This window comes from Coregonus lavaretus (assembly GCF_964263955.1).
Source record: "Coregonus lavaretus genome assembly, contig: HAP1_SCAFFOLD_228, whole genome shotgun sequence".
NCBI lineage: Eukaryota > Metazoa > Chordata > Actinopteri > Salmoniformes > Salmonidae > Coregonus > Coregonus lavaretus.
The window spans coordinates 169,445-196,463 of record NW_028164795.1 but is presented as its reverse complement, the minus strand read 5'-3'; positions in this window follow the sequence as shown (position 1 = coordinate 196,463).

Here is a 27,019-nt window from a genome sequence, read left to right as displayed (position 1 = left end):
AGTTATTTTTTTCATTTCACTTCACCAATTTGGACAATTTTGTGTATGTCCAATACATGAAATCCAAATAAAAATCCATTTAAATTACAGATTGTAATGCAACAAAATAGGAAAAACGCCAAGGGGGATGAATACTTTTGCAAGGCACTGTATGCGGCTTGTATGTAGTGCAGCCCTTGGCCTGTGTCTGGGTCACCTAAATCATCCTCCTCCCTACCATTTGCCCCTGGCTGCTGCTGTTCTAAGGGATCCACTGGCCTGCTGTTATAAGTCTTATATTCTCAGCCCAAAAGAAATTTGGTCTATTTCAAAAATATTCAAAATAAGGATTACTTTGTAAGTATTGGTTGTCATGGTGCCGTGAGGAAGCCTAGGCAGAGAGCTCTGTTAATATGTGACCGACCCCCCCCCCCCCCCCCCCCCACACACACACACACACACACACACACACACTCACTTAAAGACCTTGAAGTTTGGTTTGGAAACAACATCACTATTTGTCCTGGCAATGAAGGTATGTCTTCTGGAACACTCATGAAAAAAGAGAATGGTTTTCGTTTAAATTGTCCACTTTAAAAACCCTTCAGCCTCTTCTCGCTGAGTTGCTTGAGGACACGGTAGCGCTGTGGCGAGGAGGCACAAGATAGGTCCTTAAAATAACATAACTAAGGCTACTTAACACTGTAGAAACTCTGGAATCACACTTTGTTGGCATAAAGACACCCACAATCTCTCCTTCTATCTCGGTACATTCTGTGTTGCACCAACGAGTGTTCAGTCCTTGCACACCATATAATGGAGGGTGTCATTCCAAAATACCCCTTCGCTGCATTGAACCTGCTAATTACCGAGACAGTTGAACGTTAAAATGATTGAGAATGACTTTCACCACTAAATAAACTTCCACAGTTTGACAAAGACACATCAGGGGAAAACAGCTACTCGTATTAAAAACCTTTCATTATGGCGATAGCTATTTGCTGCAGTGACTGAGAGCCAATTGAGGCCCAGTATTCTCAGTGCTTCTGGGGCCTGTGCAGTGCAGGTGAATGGTGTGCGTGTGTGTATGTGTGAAATGTAGGATTGTCTGAGCACAAACAGAGCTACTTATTTTGGCAACGCATGAAGCAGAGTTAGCAAACAGCTTGAGTGATGAATGACAGGCTGCTAGGAGAGGCAGAGAACCCAAAGATCCTTCCTCACTCACACTCCCAGAAAAAGCTTTTGAGTTGCTGTGGATCCAGTGGTTTGTGTGTGTGTGTGTGTGTGTGTGTGTGTGTGTGTGTGTGTGTGTGTGTGTGTGTGTGTGTGTGTGTGTGTGTGTGTGTGTGTGTGTGTGTGTGTGTGCGCACAAGGCAGGCTGCCTCTGCCAACTCCTAATGAAAGTGTTGCTGAGGAGGAGAGTGATAACTCTAAGACAGATGTGCCTCAGCTTGCCCTTTGGAGTCATGCACCGTATACCCTGACTGCACATGTACATATGCACGCACGCACACACACACGCACACACACAGACAGAACTGATTTACTGGCTCCCTGAAGGCCTGATAAAACACTGTCTGCATGACCTCACTTCCTGTTGCTGCAGCCAGCGGGAGGATGGATAGACATTAACCCGCTGAGGAGATGAGGACACATACACATTTCCACTCAGGGTGTTTTACTGGCTGGGAATCTGCCCCCCTGACCTTTCCCGTGTCATGCTTTAGGGGAGGTGGTCTGATCCTGACCTGTGACCCCCACATTGGCCCTCGAACAAATTAAATCAATTTGTCCTTGGGGGTTAATAATGTTTTCCATCCTATCTATCTATATACAAGTTATAAAACTGAACCTCAACTCTCAGTCTCAATTACAGTTCCAGCAAGTTTAAGAGTGATGTCTGACGTGATGACATCATGAGGTTTTCCAACTTCTATCCCTCGTCGCTTAAATCATCCTTCAATTTGAATTCTGTCACGATCGTCTAACAGAGATGAGGACCAAGGCGCAGCGTGTTGAGCGAACATACTTTAATTAGTTAAAGTGCACACACAATACAAAACATCAAAACGACTCGTAACGTCCTAGGTAACAATGACCTATACGGAACAAAAACCCACAAACACCAAGGGAAAACAGACAGTTTAAATATGGCTCCCAATCTGAGACAACCAGCCACAGCTGACACTCGTTGCCTCTGATTGGGAGTCACTCAGGCCAACAAAGAAACAGAAGAACTAGAACCCCCAACATATAAATATAACACATAGAATGAACACACCCTGGCTCAACATATGGAGTCCCAGAGCCAGGGTGTGACAAATTCATCTTAAATAATTGTTTGCCCGCTGATGTCTGCCTTTAAATTATAGTATGGCTATATAGGAAATGCCTTTTTGGAAGTGAACCCCATCACTCAAGCTTGTGGCGTAAAGCGAGTTTTAGAAGATACATTTTCAGTGGACAACTTTCTTCTTTAATCGGTGCAATGTGCCGAGGAGTGAGGAAATACCTGGCCACAATTCCTGGCAAGCCCTGGGAGAATCTACTTCCATATGGACCATGACTTCAGATCAGTCCTTAGCAAAGCTGCACTGTTGAAAATGGTCAGACGGTAATTACTACGAATGGCTTCTTCAAACAGGTAAGATGACAGAGGTACCGGGAGTCCAAGGCCAGACTCAGCGAGATGACGGAGCACGTGGCACCCTATTCACATTGAACTACTTTTGACCAGTGCATTATATAGAGAATAGGGGGTTGTAGGAGCTATTCATCATGTTTGTGTTCTATTGATTTAATCCCTATATTTACCTGTTTAGCACCTGACTGCCCCGCTGATTTACATTTCCCCCCCATTGAATATATAAAAGGCTGCCAGGTGAATGAGAAAATTAGCTGCAATTTTTAAAGGAACCGGTTGACTTTGTCTTTTAGCTAGCTAGGTCTTTTAAATTTGCAAAAATAAAAATAAAAAGACACAATTGATGAAGGACGATGATTATGAAGACTAAATACATCAAATGTAAATGTTTGAGGACAGGGTTTTGTTCTTTCTGGATTCCACTAGAATGACGCTATTAGAGATCTCGCACATGAAGCCCTACCTAGACTGCAAGTGCCGGCATTTTTTACTCTGGTCTAAAATAAAATATCACAATGCCCCAGGGCAGTGATTGGGGACATTGCCCTGTGTAGGGTGGCGTCTTTCGGATGGGATGTTAAATGGGTGTCCTGACTCTCTGTGGTCACTAAAGATCCCATGGCACTTATTGTAAGAGTAGGGGTGTTAACCCCGGTGTCCTGGCTAAATTCCCAATCTGGACCCTCATACAATCATGGACACCTAATTAATATTAATAATATGCCATTTAGCAGACACTTTTATCCAAAGCGACTTACAGTCATGCGTGCATACATTTTTTTGTGTATGGGTGGTCCCGGGGATCGAACCCACTACCTTGGCGTTACAAGCGCCGTGCTCTACCAGCTGAGCTACAGAGGACCACATCCCCTGCTTCCAATTGGCTCATTCATCCCGCCTCCTCTCCCCTGTAACTATTCCCCAAGTCGTTGCTGTAAATTAGAATGTGTTCTCAGTCAACTTACCTGGTAAAATAAGGGTAAAATAAAAAATAAATTAAAATTGTGTGGGTGGGAACTAGTGTGCCTGAGAGCACAGACAATTTTCAACCGTTTCATATCGAACTCTTTCTGTTAGTGACAATGATTTAAGAAAATAACGAAAATAAATGGACTAAAATTATTGGATTTCTCTCTTTTATTGGATTGTGTGCAATGGAATTATCCCCAGGTCACTAGTAAGTGGCATCAATAACTTTTTGTATTTGCCACTACAAACTGGTGAGATGACAGAGAGGTACCGGGAGGCCCAGGTCAAGGCCAGACTCAGTGTAATAATTGATGGAGGAGTGGGAGCAGGAGAGGTGGCCAGAGAGGTGTCCAGAGAGGGATGGATGAGAGGGGGCAGGAGAGTGGGCCAGAGAGGGATGGAGGAGAGGGGGCAGGAGAATAGGCCAGAGAGGGATGGAGGAGAGGGATGGAGGAGTGGGAGCAGGAGAGGTGGCCAGAGAGGGATGGAGGAGAGGGGCCAGGAGAGTGGGCCAGAGAGGGATGGAGGAGAGGGGGCAGGAGAGTGTGCCAGAGAGGGATGGAGGAGTGGGAGCAGGAGAGGTGGCCAGAGACGGATGGAGGAGAGGGGGCAGGAGACAGCCACTGATGGGGGATGAGGGGGTAAGAGCAGTGTTGCTCATCGGAGGCGTGTACCACTGACACATACACACACACACCAGAGGAGGCTGGTAGGAGGAGCTATAGGAGGATGGGCATATTGGAATGGCTGGAATGGAATAAATGGAAGGGTATCAAACACATCAAACATATGGAAACTCTTCCATTTATTCCATTCCAGCCATTACAATGAGCCTGTCCTCCTATACCTCCTCCCACCAGCCTCCTCTGACACACACATATACATAAACACACTAGGCATTCATGCACCTAAGGGTATTCTGTTGATGCCTCTCTCTCTCTCTCTCGTTGCATCCAATGGCAGTGTACGCGATAAGCTAATGCAAGGAGCTGCTTGTGGACTTGCCATCTCTAACGCAGTTCCACCTCCGATTTGATAGAATCTAGCCCTTCACATTGCATTTTCCAGTAACCACATCAACCTTTAATCCACATCTTATACTTTTCTCATATTTTGTGTGTTCTTTCTTCCATATGGGAATGAATGCTGACAAATAAATGCTCATATTATTTTATTGATGAAGTATTCCACTAAATGAAAGAAGATAGAAATGAACTTTTGACCAATGCTAGCTGATAATATTTACTCTTCCATATGCGTTGTGTTCTTACATCTTCTTCAGTATGAGGTCTGGGATGTACACCATGTGATTTTCTTTGCCATATGCCTTTTTCAACAGCTTTTCTCTTTCTTTCTCCCTCTGTTTCTTTTCGTTATAGTTCCTTGCCACCTCGTCCAGGTGGGCTTTCACCCTCTCCTTATTCTTCCTCACTTCTTCCTTACTCTCTGCTTTTCTAGCTCTGAGCAGTTCTTTTACTTTGTTCTTCTCCAACAAGTCTCTTTCTTTCCTCTCCTTTTTCTCCTGCTTTGCCCTGACTCTCTGGGCGCGTTTAGTTTCCATCTGAAAGAGAAAGTCCATACATGTTGGTCAGTGATCTGAAATATTATTATTACTCCTTCTCTAGCATGCAGTCAACTTAATCTGTTGAATCTGATAGTATAACCATTAGAAGGTGACTTATGACCTCCCTGAACTGTGACTGGTTAAATGGAGTACTGTACCTGTGCCTGCTCTTGCTCTCTGAACCTCAGGACAGTCTGCATCTGGTACAGCTTTATGTACGCCTCCTTCATCCTCTCCACCACATCCCTCTTCTCTATTGCCCATCTCTCTTTGTCCCTTTGCATTTTCTCAATTTCACTACTCTTTCTCTCCCGCTCCTCTGTAATCTTCCAGTTCTCCTCCTCCATCTCTCTCTTTTCCATCTCCCATCCCTTCTTCTCTTGTCCATTCAGGCACAGAATCCTCATCTTTTCTCTTTCCAGAGCCTCTATCGCTCTCTCCTTCTCTCTCAGCTCAATTATCCACTCCTCTGCTGCCTGCGTGCTCCTCCTCTTAATCTCCTCCTTCTCCTTCATCCATCTTTCCCCCCGTTGATCCAAGAGGCTTCGTAGGCCAGCCTTGGCCTTGGCCCATCTCCCCCTGTCCTCCTTCCAGGCTACTAGGGTCTGATTCCTCTCCTGGTCTGCTTTGGCCAAAGCTGTCTCCAAACCATTTCTTATGAGGTTCCATACATTCCTCTCTCTCACCCTCTCCTTCCCCACCCTTTCATTCTCAGCTAACAGTCTCTTCTTGTTCTCCACTGTCACCTTCCATAACTTGGCCAAGGACATCTTCACCTTTGATATCTTGTCCACCATTGTTTGTTTGTCGGTCGCTGCGCTTTCTCTCTGTTTGTCCATCACCTCTCGCTGCCTTTCATTCTCAGCTAACAGCCTCGTGTTCTCCACGGTCAACTTCCCTATCTTGGCCAAGTGCAGTATGTTCTGCACCTTCAGCTTTGCCATCTTGAGCTCCATCTTTTTTCTGTCTGACACTGCGCTTTCTCTCTGTTTGTCCGACACCTCTCTCACCCTTTCATTCTCAGCTGACAGCCTCGTGTTCTCCACGGTCAACTTCCCTATCTTGGCCAAGTGCAGTATGTTCTGCACCTTCAGCTTTGCCATCTTGAGCTCCATATTTTTTCTGTCTGACACTGCACTTTCTCTCTGTTTCTCAAACAACTCTCTCTCCAGCTTCCATTGGTAGCAGTTTACCTCAATAGAAGCCTCAGTCTCCCTTATCTGTCTCAGCAACTCTTCAATTAGCCTTTCTCTTTCTTGCTCTGGTTCCACCCTCACCTTGTTGACTTCCTCCAACACCTCTCTCTGCAGCTTCCACCGGTAGTGGTCTACCTTGTTACAAGTCTCAATCTCCTTTCTCATTCTCAGCAGCCCCTCCATTTCTCTTTGTCTTTCTATCTCTCGTTCCCCCCTCATCTTGTTGCCTTTCTCCATCTCCTCACTTTCAGTCATCTCTTTCTCCATCTCAATGACTTCTCTCTGCATCAATATGTATGGAGAAACATGTATTCCTTATTTTTTTTATTTTGTGTGAATCTTTTCCATGTCATTTTCTTAAAACTGTCTGGCCATGCCAGTTTTCCAACTTGAGTTACCTTCAGGCTAACTGGTATAATTTATTAAATGGTAATAAGTAGGCCTACCTTCACTGATTTCCTTAGAAGTCAAACACTTTTACACATTATTATGTTCTAACTCACCTCTCCTCCGCGATGTCTGTCCACTTATGAAGATTTAAAAAGATATACACTTGAGTAGTTATGGTGTGGTGAATGGATATGCTGGTTGTTTTCTTTGGTTTGGAACTTGTTGTAGCCAAGTTCTAATTCCAAATTCTATGGTTGTAGCCTAGCTTAATTGTTGAGTCATAATGAGATTGGAATGTTGGCTTGAATTCTGTATTATGGACAAAAATCTCAGAATTCTGAAGATTTTAGAATTATATTTAAAAATTATTGTTTGTCATACATTCTATATACATCATTCTAGCCCTTGGATGCTCTCTCAGAGTTATAAGTCTTATATTCTCAGCCCAAAAGAAATTTGGTCTATTTCAAAAATATTCAAAATAAGGATTACTTTGTAAGTATTGGTTGTCATGGTGCCGTGAGGAAGCCTAGGCAGAGAGCTCTGTTAATATGTGACCGACCCCCCCCACACACACACACACACTCACTTAAAGACCTTGAAGTTTGGTTTGGAAACAACATCACTATTTGTTTTTATTTAAGAGAATGGTTTTCGTTTAAGTTTAAGCTTCTTCTCGCTGAGTTGCTTGAGGACACGGTAGCGCTGTGGCGAGGAGGCACAAGATAGGTCCTTAAAATAACATAACTAAGGCTACTTAACACTGTAGAAACTCTGGAATCACACTTTGTTGGCATAAAGACACCCACAATCTCTCCTTCTATCTAGGTACATTCTGTGTTGCACCAACAAGTGTTCAGTCCTTGCACACCATATAATGGAGGGTGTCATTCCAAAATACCCCTTCGCTGCATTGAACCTGCTAATTACCGAGACAGTTGAACGCTAAAATGATTGAGAATGACTTTCACCACTAAATAAACTTCCACAGTTTGACAAAGACACATCAGGGGAAAACAGCTACTTGTATTAAAAACCTTTCATTATGGCGATAGCTATTTGCTGCAGTGACTGAGAGCCAATTGAGGCCCAGTATTCTCAGTGCTTCTGGGGCCTGTGCAGTGCAGGTGAATGGTGTGCGTGTGTGTATGTGTGAAATGTAGGATTGTCTGAGCACAAACAGAGCTACTTATTTTGGCAACGCATGAAGCAGAGTTAGCAAACAGCTTGAGTGATGAATGACAGGCTGCTATGAGAGGCAGAGAACCCAAATATCCTTCCTCACTCACACTCCCAGAAAAAGCTTTTGAGTTGCTGTGGATCCAGTGGTTTGTGTGTGTGTGTGTGTGTGTGTGTGTGTGTCCAGTGTGTGTCCTGTGTGTGTGTGTGTCCAGTGTGTGTGTGTGTGTGTATCCTGTGTGTATGTGTGTGTGTGTCCAGTGTGTGTGTCCAGTGTGTGTGTGTGTGTGCAGTGTTTGTGTCCTGTGTGTGTGTGTGTCCAGTGTGTGTGTGTGTGTGTGTGTGTCCAGTGTGTGTGTGTGTCCAGTATGTGTGTGTGTCCAGTGTGTATGTGTGTGTTTGTCCGGTGTGTGTGTGTGTGTGTGTGTGTGTCTAGTGTGTGTGTCAAGTGCGTGTGTGTCCAGGGTGAGTGTGTGTTCAGTTTGTGGAAACACAAACACACACACAGCCACACACACACACACACACACACACACACACTGGACACACATTTTTACATTTACATTTTAGTCATTTAGCAGACGCTCTTATCCAGAGCGACTTACAGTTAGTGAATACATATTTTTTTTATACTGGCCCCCCGTGGGAATTGAACCCACAACCCTGGCGTTGCAAACGCCATGCTCTATCAACTGAGCTACATCCCTGCCGGCCATTCCCTCCCCTACCCTGGACGACGCTGGGCCAATTGTGCGCCGCCCATGAGTCTCCCGGTCGCGGCCGGCGGCGACAGAGCCTGGATTCGAACCAGGATCTCTAATGGCACAGTTAGCACTGCGATGCAGGAGTGGCACTCAGGACACACACTAGACACACACACTGCACACACACACACACACACACACTGGACACACACTGGACACACACACTGCACACACACACTGCACACACACACACACACACACACACACACACACACACACTGGACACACACTGGACACACACAGGACACACACACACACAGGTCACACACACACACAGGTCACACACACACACTGGACACACACTGGACACACACTGGAAACACACACACACAGAAACACACACACACACACACAAGACACACACACACACACACACACAAGATACACACACACACACACTGGACATACACACACACACTGGACGCACACACAAACTGGACACACACACACAAACTGGACACACACAGTGGACACACAGGACACACACACACACAGGACACACACACAGGCACTGGGCACACAGACACACACACACACACACACACACTGGACACACACACACACACTGGACATACACACACACACTGGACGCACACACAAACTGGACACACACACACAAACTGGACACACACAGTGGACACACAGGACACACACACACACAGGACACACACACAGGCACTGGGCACACAGACACACACACACACACACACAGACTAGACACACACACACACACACACTCGACACACACACACACGTACTGGACACACACACACACACTGGACACACACACAGACAAGCATTCTTACCACCGCTTGGACAAAGTTATATGCTGACTGTGTGTGTGTGTGTGTGTCCAGTGTGTGTGTCCAGTGTGTGTGTGTGTGTGTGTGTGAGTTCAGGTGTTTCCCTCAATGACTGTCTGTTCTTCTGCTTACCGCTACAGTGTGGAACATGGTGGAGAGAACACAATGAAAACTGGACTTAGAAAATGTGAGTGTTGACTGCTGTGAAGAATGTGACTAAGAATAAGTCTTAATTCAAGTGAAGTCAAAGTCAAAGACCACCATCATTACTTACTTGGTCATATTAAATATCAGCTGTAGTTCTACAGAAGCACAAATCAGGAAAGTTTACAAAGAGTTGCTTTGACAATGTGTGTGTCTGTGTTTGTGTGTGGCATGTTCGTCTTAAGTTAGAAATGTGTGTGTGTGTGTGTTCAGAAAGTGTATGTGTGTCCATTGTGTGTGTGTTTGTGTGTGTGTTCAGGATGTGTGTGTTTGTGTCTGTGTGTGTTCAGTGTGTGTGTGTGTGTGTGTGTGTGTTCAGGATGTGTGTGTGTTCAATATGTGTGTGTGTGTGATTAATGGGAATAAGTGTGTTTTATTTTACCATACAGTATAACATATGATCAGAACTGATCTGAGGAGAACAGAAAGGTGACATGGAGGAGAGAGAAGCAGCCGTATCCTGATCACCCAGAGAGATTTGAGGACTGTGGACAGGTGCTGTGTAGAGAGGGTCTGACTGGGCGCTGTTACTGGGAGGTAGAGTGGAGTGGGAAAGGGGCTGGTATAGGAGTGACATAAAGGAATCAGCAGGAGAGGAGGGGGTGATGACTTTGGGATTGGATTCAATGACAAGTCCTGGAGTCTGATCTGCTCTGAAAACCGTTACTCTGCCAGGCACAATAATAAGTCCACTACCATAGACGTCCCCTCCTCCAGCCCCCACAGAGTAGGAGTGTATCTGGACTGGCCAGCCGGCACTCTGTCCTTCTACAGAGTCTCCTCTGACACACTGACCCACCTGAACACATTCCACTCCACATTCACTGAGTCCCTCTATCCAGGGTTTAGGGTTTGTTATGACTCCTCAGTGTCCCTGTAAATAATAACCATGGTAACACTGACACACACACACACACACTGGACACACACACACACTGGACACACACACACACTGGACACACACACACATACACTGGACACACACACTGGACACACACACTGGACACACACACACTGGACACACACACACACACTAGACACACACACACACTGGACACACACACACACTGGCCACACACACACACACACTGGACACACACACACACTGGACACACACATTGGACACACACACACTGGACACACACACACACACACACACTGGACACATACACACACTGGACACACACACACTGGACACACACACACACACTGGACACACACACACACACACACACACATTGGACACACACACACACTGGACACACACACACTGGACACACACACACACACACACACACACACACACTAGATTCACACACACACACACACTGGACACACACACACACTGGAAACACACAAACACTGGACACACACATACACACACACACACACACACACACACACACACACACACACACACACACTGGACACACACACACACATACTGAACACACACACACACACTGGACACACAATGACACACACTGGAAACACAAACACACTTGATACACACACACTGTACACACTCACACACACACACTGAACACACACACACCGGACAAACACACACTGGATACACACACACACACACACGGACACACACACACTGATCACACACACACTGGACACACACAGGACAAACACACCCACACACTGGACACACACACACACAATGGACACACACACACTCTGGACACACACACACACACACTGGACACACACACACACACACTGGACACACACACACTGGACACACACACTGGACACATACACACACACACACACACACACACACACACACTGGACAAACACACACACACACACACACACAGGACACACACTCATACACACTGGACACACACACATACACACTGGAAACACACACAGGACACACACATACACACTGGAAACACACACACCTGACACAAACACACACACACACAGGACACACACACACACACACACTGGACACACACACTCACACAAACTGGACACACACACACACACCTGACACACACACACACACACACAGGACACACACACACACTGGACACACACACACACACACACTGGACACACACACTCACACACACTGGACAAACACACACACACCTGACACACACACAGGACACACACACACACACACTGGACACACACACTAGACACACACACACTCACACACACTGGACACACACACACTGGACACACACATACACTGGACACACACACTGGACACACACACATACGCTGGACACACACACACACTCACACATGGACCAACACACATACACACTGGACACACACACACACTGGACACACACACACACACTGAACACACACACACACACACACACACACACACACACAGGACACACACAAACACAATGGACACAAACACACACACACACACACACTGGACACACACACTCACACACACTGGACACACACACATACACACTTACACACACACACACTCACACACACTGGACACACACACACACACTGGAAACACACACACTGGACACACACACTCACACATACTGGACACACACACATACGCTGGACACACACACACACCTGACACACACACACATAGGACACACACACAGGACACACACACACTGGACACACACACACACACTGGACACACACACACACACACAAACACTGGACACACACACTCACACACACTGGACACACACACACACTGGACACACACACATACACACTTACACACACACACACACACACACACTGGACACACACACTCACACACACTGGACACACACAAACACATACACACACTGGACGCACACACTGGACACACACACATACGCTGGACACACACACACTGGACACACACACACACTCACACTGGACCCACACACATACGCTGGACACACACACAATGGACACACACACACACGACACACACACATACACACTGGACACACACCTGACACAAACACACAGGACACACACACTGGGCACACACACACACACACACACACACACTGGACACAAACACACACACTGGACACACACACTCACACACACTGGACACACACTGGACACACACACACACACACACACTGGACACATTTCCATGTGTTGGATTTTGATGAAAGGAAATCCCATATAGCCTACTGGACAGGACTTTGCTATGGCATCTTCTGTTTGGGTGTCTCAGGTCAGGTCTGAGCCATGATCAGAATGTGTCTCTGTGTCTATTTCCAGCCCTGCCATTTCTACCTGTCCTGATCTAGTGTTTCACCCCTGACCTCCTCACACCGTCTCACTGTCCATGTCTGCTTTTAGCTCCCACCTCTACTTCACTGTGTTATAATGGACCTTATGCTTGTTATGTCACCTCTGGAACCAGTTATCAAACATACTGACCTTTCTGACCCTATCCCATGGCCCTACTTTCTACAACTGAACATTTCATTTCCTCTATGAGTTTAGTTTAGTGTGCATTTACTTATCTATGTATTTGTTGTATATTGGGGTTGTGCTGCAGAGCATCATGGGGGGTTGTATGTGTTGAGATGATCATGTTCCAGATAAATGGTTGAACTGATTCCTGTCTCCTGTCTCATCATTATTGAATTGTTGTACAGACGTGGTTATGAATCCAACGAGACATAACAACAGATTGGCGATGAGTAAGTCTGAATCTACAGGAACTATTCTGTCTGGAAGAAGTGAGTTTTTACAACTGTTTAAAAATGTTATTTTCTGTGGTACAGTCTAGGCTAATGTTAGCACAGTGTATTGCTAGCAGAGGCAAGTGCATAGTCCAGCTAGCTAAGAAAGAGCGTTAACCAGTGGTGTAAAGTACTTAAGTAAGAATACTTTAAAGTACCTCTTAAGTAGTTTTTTGGGGTATCTGTACTTGACTTTACTATTTATATTTTTGACTACTTCTACTTTCACTTCACTACATTCCTAAAGAAAATAATGTACTTTTTACTCCATACATTTTCCCTGACACCCAAAAGTACTCGTTACATTTTGAATGCTTAGCAGGACAGAAAATGTTCCAATTCACACACTTATCAAGAGAACATCCCTACTGCCTCTGATCTGGCAGATTCACTAAACACAAATGCTTTGTTTGTAAATTGTCTGAGTGTTGGAGTTTGCCTCTGGCTGAACGTACATTTTAAAAACAAGAAAATTGTCTGGTTTTGCTTTATGTAAGGAATTTGAAATGATTTATACTTGTACTTTTACTTTTGATACTTTAGTATATTTTAGCAATTACATTTATTTTTGATACCTAAGTATATTTAAAACCAAATACTTTTAGACTTTTACTCAAGTAGTATTTTACTGGGTGACTTTCACTTTTAGTTGAGTCATTTTCTATTAAGGTATCTTTACTTTTACTCAAGTATGACAATTGGGTACTTTTTCCACCACTGGAGTTAACATCGTCATGGACGGCAGAAAAGGACTTGAGACAGACATCGGAGCGGGAAAACAACGTGATTAAAAAGGAGGAATATACAGTGATTAAAGGAAAGGACATTTATTCAACTGTGAAGATGAACCTTTTAATTAAATCTGCTAAATGAGCGAATTTAGGAGGAAACGTCAGTGAGTGAAGTGAATGAAGATCACGTGACTGAGGAAAATATTGCTTTGGTTGAGGACAATATTGAAGTGAGTGACAATCAGGAGCTTATTGAGAAATGAACAATGATTGAAATTGTTGGAAACATTGGACAGTTTGATAAAAGTATTGAACAGTGGAGCTCATATACAGAACGGGTTGAATATTTAGTTCTTGTAAATGACATGGATGAGGACAACACTGTGCCTACATGTTTTAGTGTAATTGGGCCAAAGACATTTAATTTACTAGGCAGCCTGCTACAGCCAGACAAAACAGGTAATAAGACGTATGGGGATATTGTGGAGATACTTAAAGGACATTTTTCACCAGAACCACTAGTTAATGCTGAAAGGTTCAGGTTCCACAGGAGACATCAGGAAGAGGGAGAATCAGTAACAATGTTTGCTGCTGCATTAAAGAAACTACCAGAACACTGAGTTTAATGCTGTTCTAAATGACATCATTAGAGACAGACTAGTATGTGGGCTACGGAGTGAAGCTACACAAAAGAGACTGTTGACTGAAAGTCATCTGACCTTGGCAAAGGACATTGAAATCAGTGTGTCCATGGAACTAGCTGCTAAAGAGGCTCACCAGTTGAGTTCATCAGGAACTTAGTGGGTTCATCTAACAATCCTAATCACCAGCTGATACATTTTAATCTCATACACAGGGTAAACCTTCCACCTAGAAAACATAATTTAATAGAAATCACAACCGCTCCTCTGTGTGATCTATGTAATCAAGGTGCCTTGGGCTCCTTTAATTATATGTACTGGGAGTGACCAGGGGACATGTTTTGGAAAGAGGTATCCTCGTACCTTGTTCCCCCAAACTGTTATTACTGAATGATAATTCACCACTGTCATTACAGCAAATACGTATAATGTTGTCAGGTTGGACAGCAGCTAAAAATATGTTGGAACTAAGATGGCAACCACCACACCTCATTGGATCAGCACTTTTATAGATATCTTTTATTTAGAACTATCCACTGCTAGGATCCATGGGGCTAGCCAAACAACAATTGCAGCTGAAACCATAAAATAACTCCTGTAGTGGGTTTTACCCAACAGATTGACCGTTCATTTTAATTTTTTTGCAAATGTGTACCTTGATTTAGTATTTAATTTCATGGAGATCAGGTTGGGTGTGTTGGGGTGGTCCCAGGAGGGTTTGGAGGGTGGGTTGGGGTGGTCCCAGGAGGGGTTGGAGGGTGGGTTGGGGTGGTCCCAGGAGGGGTTGGAGGGTGGGTTGGGGTGGTCCCAGGAGGGGTTGGACGGTGGGTTGGGGTGGTCCCAGGAGGGGTTGGAGGGTGGGTTGGGGTGGTCCCAGGAGGGGTTGGAGGGTGGGTTGGGGTGGTCCCAGGAGGGGTTGGAGGGTGGGTTGGGGTGGTCCCAGGAGGGGGTGGAGGGTGGGTTGGGGTGGTCCCAGGAGGGGTTGGAGGGTGGGTTGATGCAGCTGAGGTGGGTGATTGTATATGTGGTTTATTATGATTGTATTTATCTGCAATAGCTAGTTTCCATAATATATTGATATATATTTTAACAGTATTGTGTTTCTAGCTGTATAACCATTCCTGCTGCTATTTGTTCTGATATATATTTTAACAGTATTGTGTCTCTAGCTGTATAACCATTCCTGCTGCTATTTGTTCTGATATATATTTTAACAGTATTGTTTCTCTAGCTGTATAACCATTCCTGCTGCTATTTGTTCTGATATATATTTTAACAGCATTGTGTCTCTAGTTGTATAAACATTCCTGCTGCTATTTGTTCTGATATGTATTTTAACAGTATTGTGTCTCTAGCTGTATAACCATTATACAGCTAGAGATGCTGCTATTTGTTCTTGTCTGTGTTCCTTTCAAACAAATAAAAAGTTTCAACAGAGTTTCAACTGAAAATCAGAGACCGGGAAATCAAGTCACATGCTGGTGTAAGGACATGGATTGTCCAGCCTGTGGTAAAAAGGGCCACATCGAACAAGCCTCCAGAAACAAAAAGAGAACAGAGAAAATGCTCACACTGTTGGGTAAGAGAACACTGAGGTGAGTGACTCATCAGACAAGGAAGTCACACTGGAAATCCTGACTTTTTCCTGGCGGGCCGCACGGCTACTATGTCTCCCCCTTGCTAGAGGGACAGCCGGTGGGTATGGAGATTGACACAGGGGCAGCTGTATCTCTTGTGTCAGAAAAAATACACTGAAACACCTTCCACTTCAACCAGCGCACCTCGTGTTAAAGACTTACACAGGTGAATCTGTCGCTGTGAGAGGCATCACTGATGTCACAGTTCAGGTAAACAGACAAACTGAAAAGATGCCACTCTATGTTGGGAAAGGAGACTATGCATCACTACTGGGATGTTCATAGTTGGAGAAAATCACACTGGACTGGCCATCAGTGCATACAATGACACATGGAGACACAGACCTACCTGCCATCTTAAAAAAAACATGGAGAAGTCTTTAATGGACAGCTGGGTAGTATGAACGACATTACAGGGAAGCTTAGCATTAAGCCAGACAGCAAACCAACGTTTCTGAAAGCAGGACCTGTACGTTATGCTATCAGACCAAAAGTCAAGGCTGACTTGGACGCTTTAGTCAAGAAAAAAGGACTGGAGCCGGTCAGCATGAGTGAATGCATGAGCAACACCAATCTACCAGTCCTTAACACTAGAACCGCCTGTTCTTTCAGCATATAAGAACCCGCTAGAGAAAGTTGCCTGGCGTCCACTTTAGCATATGCATCAGATGCATATCAACCAGCAAGGTGCAAGGTGTGCAAACATGGTTTGTTAAATAAACGCTTGATAAATAGTGGATCATATATTGTAAAGGATTAATTGCATGAAGAAATATTTGTGGAAATATATCAATAAAAAAATAACAACAATAGTTAATTCTACAAAATAGGCCTATAGCCTATTTCTCTTTCCCTTACAATAAAAACATTACAGTGTAAACCATTTAATCAACTGTATTTGTAGATTCAATTAGTAATAGAGTTAATAAAGTCGATTTACAGTTTATTTTGACAAAGTACAAATGAAAAAAGTATTATAATAATAATATAACTAGCCAGGTGTAAAGGATGAATTGCATAAATACATTTTTGTGGAAATATATTCATGACAAGATATAAAAACAATAATGTGTTGATTGTATCAGACAGTGTACCGAGCCTTTACACATGAACCAATCACGTCTTCTCTTTATGCTTCAGGTCCACAGTCAGCACACAGCTTCGGGGCTTTGTGTGAGCAAGCCCCACAAATCAAATCGGTTCCCTGCACACAGTTTTCATGGGCCTTGTTCGGTGTACACCTGCTGTCTTGACATTGTGTCTCCTTTTTCCCCAGTGGGAGCTGTGGTTCTTGGGGAAGAGGGAGAGCAGGACCTGCTGTCTTGGCGGCCTGCTTGGTGACTGTAGCTTCTTTCTCTGGGTTCATGTGGTTCTCACCAAGCTCACATGCCAGATCCATGATGAGTTGTCTCCTGCTAACTGTCTTGTCAAGGCATTGCGTGTACAACACGTGTTGATAGCAGTCATGTCGAGCACATTGTAGAACACCTCAACAGGCCAGAGGAGAGTACCCCCTTTTACAGAGTACAGTCAACAGGCCAGAGGAGAGTACCCCTTTTTACAGAGTACAGTCAACAGGCCAGAGGAGAGTACCCCCTTTTACAGAGTACAGTCAACAGGCCAGAGGAGAGTACCCCCTTTTACAGAGTACAGTCAACAGGCCAGCGGAGAGTACCCCCTTTTACAGAGTACAGTCAACAGGCCAGAGGAGAGTACCCCCTTTTACAGAGTACAGTCTGGACATCTGGCCTAGCATCCACACCAAGATGGGAAGGCTATCTGTATATGGTAGAGATACTGTATATACCTTTGTGTGATTGTAGTCTGTCACTGTCTCCGGTTTCTTCTTCTGGTCACCGCCGGTGGCAACAGTGGGGCGCATGGTGCTGAGGAAGCTAACACTTATTTATTTAACATCTGTACACCGTGAGTGTTGCTTTACCACTCTCCATCACACCGTGAGTGTTGCTTTATCACTCTCCATCACACCGTGAGTGTTGCTTTACCACTCTCCATCTCACCGTTAGTGTTGCTTTACCACTCTCCATCACACTGTGAGTGTTGCTTTACCACTCTCCATCTCACCGTTAGTGTTGCTTTACCACTCTCCATCACACCGTGAGTGTTGCTTTACCACTCTCCATCACACCGTGAGTGTTGCTTTACCAATCTCCATCACACCGTGAGTGTTGCTTTACCACTCTCCATCACACCGTGAGTGTTGCTTTACCACTCTCTATCACACCGTGAGTGTTGCTTTACCACTCTCCATCACACCGTGAGTGTTGCTTTACCACTCTCTATCACACCGTGAGTGTTGCTTTACCACTTTCCATCACACTGTGAGTGTTGCTTTACCACTCTCCATCACACCGTGAGTGTTGCTTTACCACTCTCCATCACACTGTGAGTGTTGCTTTACCACTCTCCATCACACCGTGAGTGTTGCTTTAAAACTCTCCATCACACCGTGAGTGTTGCTTTACCACTCTCCATCACACCGTGAGTGTTGCTTTAAAACTCTCCATCACACCGTGAGTGTTGCTTTACCACTTTCCATCACACTGTGAGTGTTGCTTTACCACTCTCCATCACACCGTGAGTGTTGCTTTACCACTCTTTATCACACCGTGAGTGTTGCTTTACCACTCTCCATCACACCGTTAGTGTTGCTTTACCACTCTCCATCACACCGTGAGTGTTGCTTTACCACTCTCCATCACACCGTGAGTGTTGCTTTACCACTCTTTATCACACCGTGAGTGTTGCTTTACCACTCTCCATCACACCGTTAGTGTTGCTTTACCACTCTCCATCGCACCGTGAGTGTTGCTTTACCACTCTCTATCACACCATGAGTGTTGCTTTACCACTCTCCATCACACCGTGAGTGTTGCTTTACCACTCTCCATCACACCGTGAGTGTTGCTTTACCACTCTCCATCACACCGTGAGTGTTGCTTAACCACTCTCCATCACACCGTGAGTGTTGCTTTACCACTCTCCATCACACCGTGAGTGTTGCTTTACCACTCTCCATCACACCGTGAGTGTTGCTTTACCACTCTCCATCACACCGTGAGTGTTGCTTTACCACTCTCCATCATACCGTGAGTGTTGCTTTACCACTCTCCATCACACCGTGAGTGTTGCTTTACCACTCTCCATCACACCGTGAGTGTTGCTTTACCACTCTCCATCACACCGTGAGTGTTGCTTTACCACTCTCCATCATACCGTGAGTGTTGCTTTACCACTCTCCATCACACCGTGAGTGTTGCTTTACCACTCTCCGCAGATATGTTGTTTTGCGCAGAGAGAGGCAGCTTCTGACAGGGAAATTGATGTGAAGAATCTGTCTATGGTCCCATTTCTGCCTTTGCCCATGTAAGGCTCCACGTGTCTCAAAACCAAAGTCAAACAGTCACTCTTTCCCCAGATATGGAAAGACATTGAGCAAGTAGGTTTCGACATCTGCGGCTAACCAAAACAGAAGTCACATGCACCATTATCAGTTTCTATCTGGTTTCTATTGGCCATTCATCCATTGACGACAGAACAGCATATTTTAACTGGATGATGTTACTAGTTTCTGCTTAGTTGCCATAGCAATGCTGCTGCTGGAGTGGTCATGTGATAAATACATTGACAGCACAGATATTGTTGAGAAAAGTGATATTTGGAAATAGAGCTTCACCTCTTGAATGTTGAGAGTTATTTGATAAAGGTAAGTCTCATAGAAACTGCAGAATATGCTCTTTCAGATACAGCACTATATAGAAATCACAATGTTTTACCTGCATGTGACTCTGAAGGAGGATTTGATAAAGAGATGCTCCTTTCCCTGCATCTGTCAATTACAAGATGCGTCCATCTCTTCATGGACAATTTGACAACTGATAATATTGTCACTCATCAGATTATTGTCAATGTAATCTGGTCTATAGGCTAACTCTTATCATGTGTGCAATGAGTTGAGGTATAGTTTAGGTGTAGTTTTGATGGGCCGGCTGTGCAGGCTGACTGCCATCATTTGTTCACTCATCAACTTCGGTAGTCAAGGATATGTTTTGCGTAATTCTAAAGGCCTACTTTTTGCAACCCAATCTCACACTCAATTCAAGCAAATATGTACAAAAAGTATTTTAGCAGATTTTGTGCGTTTTTGTGTGGCTTAATTCGCCCTCCCAAAAATGTATTTTTCTATGAATGAAGTCGTACAAAAATGTGTATTTTCACACAAAATCAGCCACACAAAAATGCACGCTTTTTGTGCATATTTGCACGGATTGAGTGTGAGATTGTGTTGACTGCAACACATAGCATGTTTTCGTTTCCCAATACAATACATTTGATTAGTAATAGACGTATAGTAAATAAAACAGTCCTGTAACAGTTTATTTTTACAAAGTAAAACATAAAAGAGAAATGTATCAACCCACAAGGCGTGTGGTCAAATGATTTGCTGCTGATAAACAGGCATAACACAAACTCATCATTACACTATTGTTCTAAATGAATTCAACATCTGCACCCTCCTTATCATTCAGTTAAGCCTCATTTAAATTCAGTTGTGAAGTAAGGTGCACAATTATTACCCATTCATCCATTTGTAATTTATTCAGTGAGGAAAGAGAGACTCATTAGTGGCGCATTGTCTTGGCAGATTAAGTGGGGAATAGGTGTGAAAAAAATGGGTAACAAGGCTCAAATTACTTTTCTGTTTGTGAAAACAGCATGTTTCTATGATCTGTCATTAAAAACTGTCATTAACTCCCGAGTGGCGCAGTGGTCTAAGGCTGTGCCACTAAAGATCCTGGTTCGAATCCAGGCTCTGTCGTAGCCGGCCGTGACCGGGAGACCCATGGGGCGGCGCACAATTGGTCCAGGGTAGGGGAGGGAATGGCCGGCAGGGATGTTGGTAGAGCATGGCGTTTGCAATGCCAGGGTTGTGGGTTCGATTCCTGCGAGGGGCCAGTATGAAAAAAAAAATATATATGTATGCACTCACTAACTGTAAGTCGCTCTGGATAAGAGCGTCTGCTAAATGACGTAAATGTAAAAAGATAAAAACAAAAGTCTTTAAAAATGAACCCGTCCTCCTATAGCCCTTCCCACCAGCCTCCTCTGGGAAATGTCTCTGTTCTGGTAAAAGAGAAGTAGATAGTATCACATCTTGTTTCTGTTGTATCTACATGTATCTTCATTAAACCACAGGTTCTGTTCTTGAGACTGATGGGGAAGAGTGGGGTGGAAAGGCTTTTGCAACACTACTTTAGTTAGCACAACCTTGTGACTAATTTTACTTCCTGTTTGCGATACTTGGGAGAAATTCAATGTTATCTTTCTACCTTCCCAATACCTTCTCCATGTCTCATATTCACTGTTATCTTTCTACCTTCCCAATACCTTCCCACACAGAGATGGCTTGATGTGGTGTGCAGCGTAGAGTGTATAGTCCTTTAGTCTCTATGGGCCAGATGGCCAGTTGGTGAGGGCTACAGCATGGGGAAATAAACTGTTCAGATGGGGGTCTATAACATCCAATCACATAGGTTTACAGCAGCTGACAGTTGCAACATCATTGCTAATAATGCAAACTGCCTTGGTTTAGATAAAGACAAGCTCTGTACAGATGTAGGATCTTAATTTAATCAGCCTGTTGCAGGAGAACTAAAACTTGTTGTGTATTTGAGGGTTAAAAAGGCTTCTGAAGTTTGTAATTTCCACTTTTCCCTTTTGAAAAATGTCAATTTATTATTACATTTACGTCATTTAGCAGACGCTCTTATCCAGAGCGACTTACAGTTAGTGAGTGCATGTTTTTATTTTTTTTATACTGGCCCCCCGTGGGAATCAAACCCACAACCCCGGCATTGCAAACACCATTCTCTATCAACTGAACTACATCCCTGCCGGCCATTCCCTCCCCTACCCCGGGCCAATTGTGCGCCGCCCATGACTCTCCCGGTCGCGGCCGGCTACGACAGATCCTGGATTCAAACCAGGATCTCTAGTGGCACAGTTAGCACTGCGATGCAGTGCCTTAGACCACTGCCTTAGACCACTGCGCCACTCAGGAGCCTGATTATAATCCACATAATATTTCAAATGTCGTGTTGCTTCAGGGTTATTTTCATGCTGTAGCAAACGGGCTCAAATTAAGATCCTACATCTGTAGCAATATACCTGTCTTTAATGTACATGGCTATATTAGGAGGACAGGATTCTCTTTACACCATTGTTTTTTGACCATTTGACATATTTTATTTACTGTTGTTTAGGCTGGTTGAATGAGTTCCCTATGAGAGGCTACTTCATCTGCAAGAAAACAGGCGGCCGCACCAGTTTCCTCATATGAAATTAAAAGTAAGTGTGTAGCCTACGCAGTTACACAATGGATGTTGAAACTGTGGTGCAAATTTCTAGGCAACATTAGAAGCCGGATAAATGTGTTGATTTGAAGGAAAGACGGGCAGACTGGTACTTCTGGGCTGCATACAAACTATTATAATGTTATAAAGTTAGGTCGCCGTCAGACATTCAATAGACAGAGTCCGCTTGAGATACAGAATCATTTATGGTCCTTTATCCAGTGGTGTAGTGCTATTTATTTAGGTGAGGGAGCGCCAAAATAAATGTCAACAAAGTCATCATTTTGTCATATCAAAGTCTGTACAGACAGATGTAGCCTATTGAATAGCCAGCCTAACATTACAGGGCTCTCCAACCCTGTTTCTAGAGTGCTACACCTGTAGGGTTTCACTCCAACCCCATTTGTAACTAACCTGATTAATCTTAGAAACCAACTCATTATTTGAATTAGGTGCACTCGTTTTGAGTTGGAATGAAAACCTACAGGATGGTTGCTCTCCAGGAACAGGATTAGAGAGCCCTGTTATAGAATATGCATAAAATGCATCCTCCAAATGCAACATCTGCATATGCCCACATATTGTCTAAAGCAGGGGTGTCAAACATACGGCCCGCGGGCCGGATCAGGCCCGCAAACGGGTTTAATCCGGCCCGCGAGATGATTAAAAAAATAATAATAATAATAATAATAAAAAATTGTAAAGTATAAAAATGCGCTGCAATTTTTCAATAAAATAAACTGCTGTTCCAATTACATCCACTGGATGGCGCAATAGCAATTGTGTTAAGCAAGCAAACTGTTTATACCGGGGCAGAGCAAGTAGGTCAAGCACGTGCAGCCAATGAGCTACTTTGTTTTGCCCGCGATATTTATTACGGCTTCTACTTTTAACATTATGTGCTTTGGCACCCTCATTGCCCCAATATGTCTCTGTCAAAAAAGAGAAAAGTGGACGCAGAGTGCAGAGTGTACAAAGAAAAACGGTCATCCTATTTAATCACGGAATTGAATGGGAAAGCTGTATGTTTGGTGTGTTCAGAGCATGTTGCAGTGCTGAAAGAATATAACCTTCGTCGCCACTATGTGAGTCTTCATGCCGACAAATATGACAACTTTCAAAGACAGCGGAGATGAGAGAAGGTGAATGAACTGTTGGCGGGTCTGAAGAAACAGCAGTCTGTGTTTACTCACAGCCGAGACATCAGTGACGCTGCAGTGAAAGCTAGCTACCTCATTGCTAATGAAATCGCAGTGGCTTCAAAACCATTTAGTGAGGGTGAATTTATAAAAACATTCATGATGAAGGCAGCGGAGATTGTGTGCCCTGAAAAGCAGCAGGCTTTTGCAAATATCAGCCTGACAAGAAACACAGTTGCAGACAGGATTTTCGATCTTTCAGTGGATTTGGACAGCCAGTTGAAGCAAAAAGTAAAGTCATTTATTGCGTTTTTGGTTGCAATTGATGAAAGCACGGACATTACAGATGTTGCACAACTGGCCATTTTCATCCGCGGAGTTGATGACACATTGACCGTCACCGAGGAGTTTGTGGAGTTGGTGCCGATGACAGATACAACGACAGCAGTTGATATTTTTACCGCACTCGTCGGTGCGCTGGACAGGGTCGGAGTGGACTGGTCCCGCGCTGTCAGCCTGGCTACAGATGGTGCGCCCTCAATGATCGGGAAAAAAGCAGGCGTTGTGACAAAGTTCAGAGAGAAAGTGCAATCTGCAAATGGAGGACGTGATTTTTTGACTTTTCACTGTATTTTGCACCAGGAGGCTTTGTGTTGCAAGTCATTAAAGATGGATAACGTCATGAAGGTGGTCATCCAAACTGTTAATTTCATCCGATCCAGAAGCCTGAATCACCGTCAGTTTGACAGCCTTCTCAGAGAGAAAGACCACATCTATTGCCTGCCATACCACACTGAGGTAAGATGGTTAAGCCGAGGTGCTGTGCTGAGGCGTTTCTTTGATTTACGAGAAGAAATTGAACAATTCATGGAAGAAAAGGGCAAACCAGTGTTAGAATTTCATTCCGCAAAATGGATGCAGGACCTTGCATTTATGGTGGATGTTACAGAGCACCTGAATAACTTGAACAAACAGCTGCAAGGGCGCAACAAAGTTGTCACGCAGTATTATGACAGCATACGTTCTTTCAAGTTGAAGCTGTCATTGTGGGAGACGCAACTTGCCGGTGGTGATGTAGCTCACTTCCCCTGTCTGAAAAATGTGTGAGCGACCCAACATGTGGCAGACATGAAGCGGTTCAAAGATAAAATAACGGGACTGTTAAGGGAGTTTGAGCAACGCTTTCAGATTTATGTTTATATCTTTTTATGTTGATGTGCTATTGTTTTTAATTGATTTTATTTTATTTGTGTATTTAACCTATTCTTGACTCTGTGGTTCTTGCACTTGTTTGGGGAACAGGATTTCATTATTTTTATCTACATTTCTGCCTGAGAAATGACACCCTGATATAGTTCTGTGATCTGTGAAACAGTTCTGTTAATCACTGAGGCATTGTGTGTTTGTGTGTTCTTTGTCCTCAGAACTTTCAAATAACTTGAGGTGTTTTATGATTAATAGTGATTTTGTGCTTGTACTATTTTGGACACACTGTCCTCAGGCTCCAGCTTTATGTTGTATGTTGATCATATTAAAACAAAGAAAACAATCTGAAGTTGTTGTTTTTAAGTTATATATGCCATGATTTTACCGGTCCGGCCCACTTGGGAATAGATTTTCCTCCATGTGGCCCCTGAGCTAAAATGAGTTTGACACCCCTGTTGTACAGGATCCATTTTGAGACAACAGAGCAGAAAACACGATATGGAGAGAACTGAAAAATAAAGTGAGTATTTCTAAGTATTTCTGAACAATAATGTATTCTAATGGACAGAGTAAGAGAATGAATACCTGGAATGAGATAGTACTAGTTAGTAGAACTGCTGCTTGAGTTTAGTTGCTGACAGACAGCAGTTTTCAAAGTGTTATCACATGTTATCAGTCAAACGTCTGGTAAAGATGGTGGAGGAGCTTTTAAATGATAGGGTTTTATGTTTATCTCAGGGTTTCTCAATCCTTTTGTTCTTGCCCAGCATTTACACACCTGATTCAACTAATCATCAGATATTTGAAGACAGTTTAATATTTGAGGCATACAAATGAACATTCTCAAATTTAAACCTTTTGGATTTGTAGGCCTGTTTACAATTATTACAGGCCTACAGTAATTCACATTTTGGAGGAAAAAAAGCACAGCTAAACCTGGTGGACATTTAATTTAATGACCAATGGAATGCTCTAAAACGTGCAAAATCTGCCCACCCGGGGAGCCGGCGAATGGAAAACTAATTTACCCAGTCACCGTTATAACTTTATTTCCTTATTTGAAATTGAAAGTGACTTTGTAGCCTACGCAGTTACAAAATGTCTGTTCAAACTGTGGCGCATATGGAACATTAGAACAGTGGTGGAAAAAGTAAAGATACCTTAATAGAAAATGACTCAAGTAAAAGTGAAGGTCACTCAGTAAAATACTACTTGAGTAAAAGTCTAAAAGTATTTTATTTTAAATATACTTAAGTATCAAAAGTAAATGTAATTGCTAAAGTAAAGTAGGAATAATTATATACTTATTTGAAGCAAACTAGACGGCACAATTTTCTTGTTATTTTCATTTATGGATTGCCAGGGTCACATTCCAATATTCAGACATCATTTAAAAAAAGCATTTGTGTTTAGTGAGTCTGCCAGATCAGAGGCAGTAGGAATGAACAGGGATGTTCTGTTGATAAGTGCGAATTGGACCATTTTCTGAATGTAACAAGTACATTTGTGTGTCAGGGAAAATGTATGGAGTAAAAAGTACATAATTTTCTTTATGAATGTAGTGAAGTAAAAGTAAAAGTTGTTAAAAATATAAATAGTAAATTACAGATACCCAAAAAAACGACCTAAGTAGTACTTTAAAGTATTTTTACTTAAGTACTTTACACCACTGCATTAGAAGACAGATAAATGTGTTGATTTAGAAAGAAAGACGGGACGATTCTGCTAGGTAGGCTACGAACTATTATAAAGTTAGGTTGTCATCACAGTAGGTTTGAGCTACAGTATGATGACTTACCAACCTGATGGTCTCCATTGGAAATGTTGTGGAAAATGTTGTACACTCAGTGTATTAAAATATGTAACATAAACAACAAATTATATGCTCA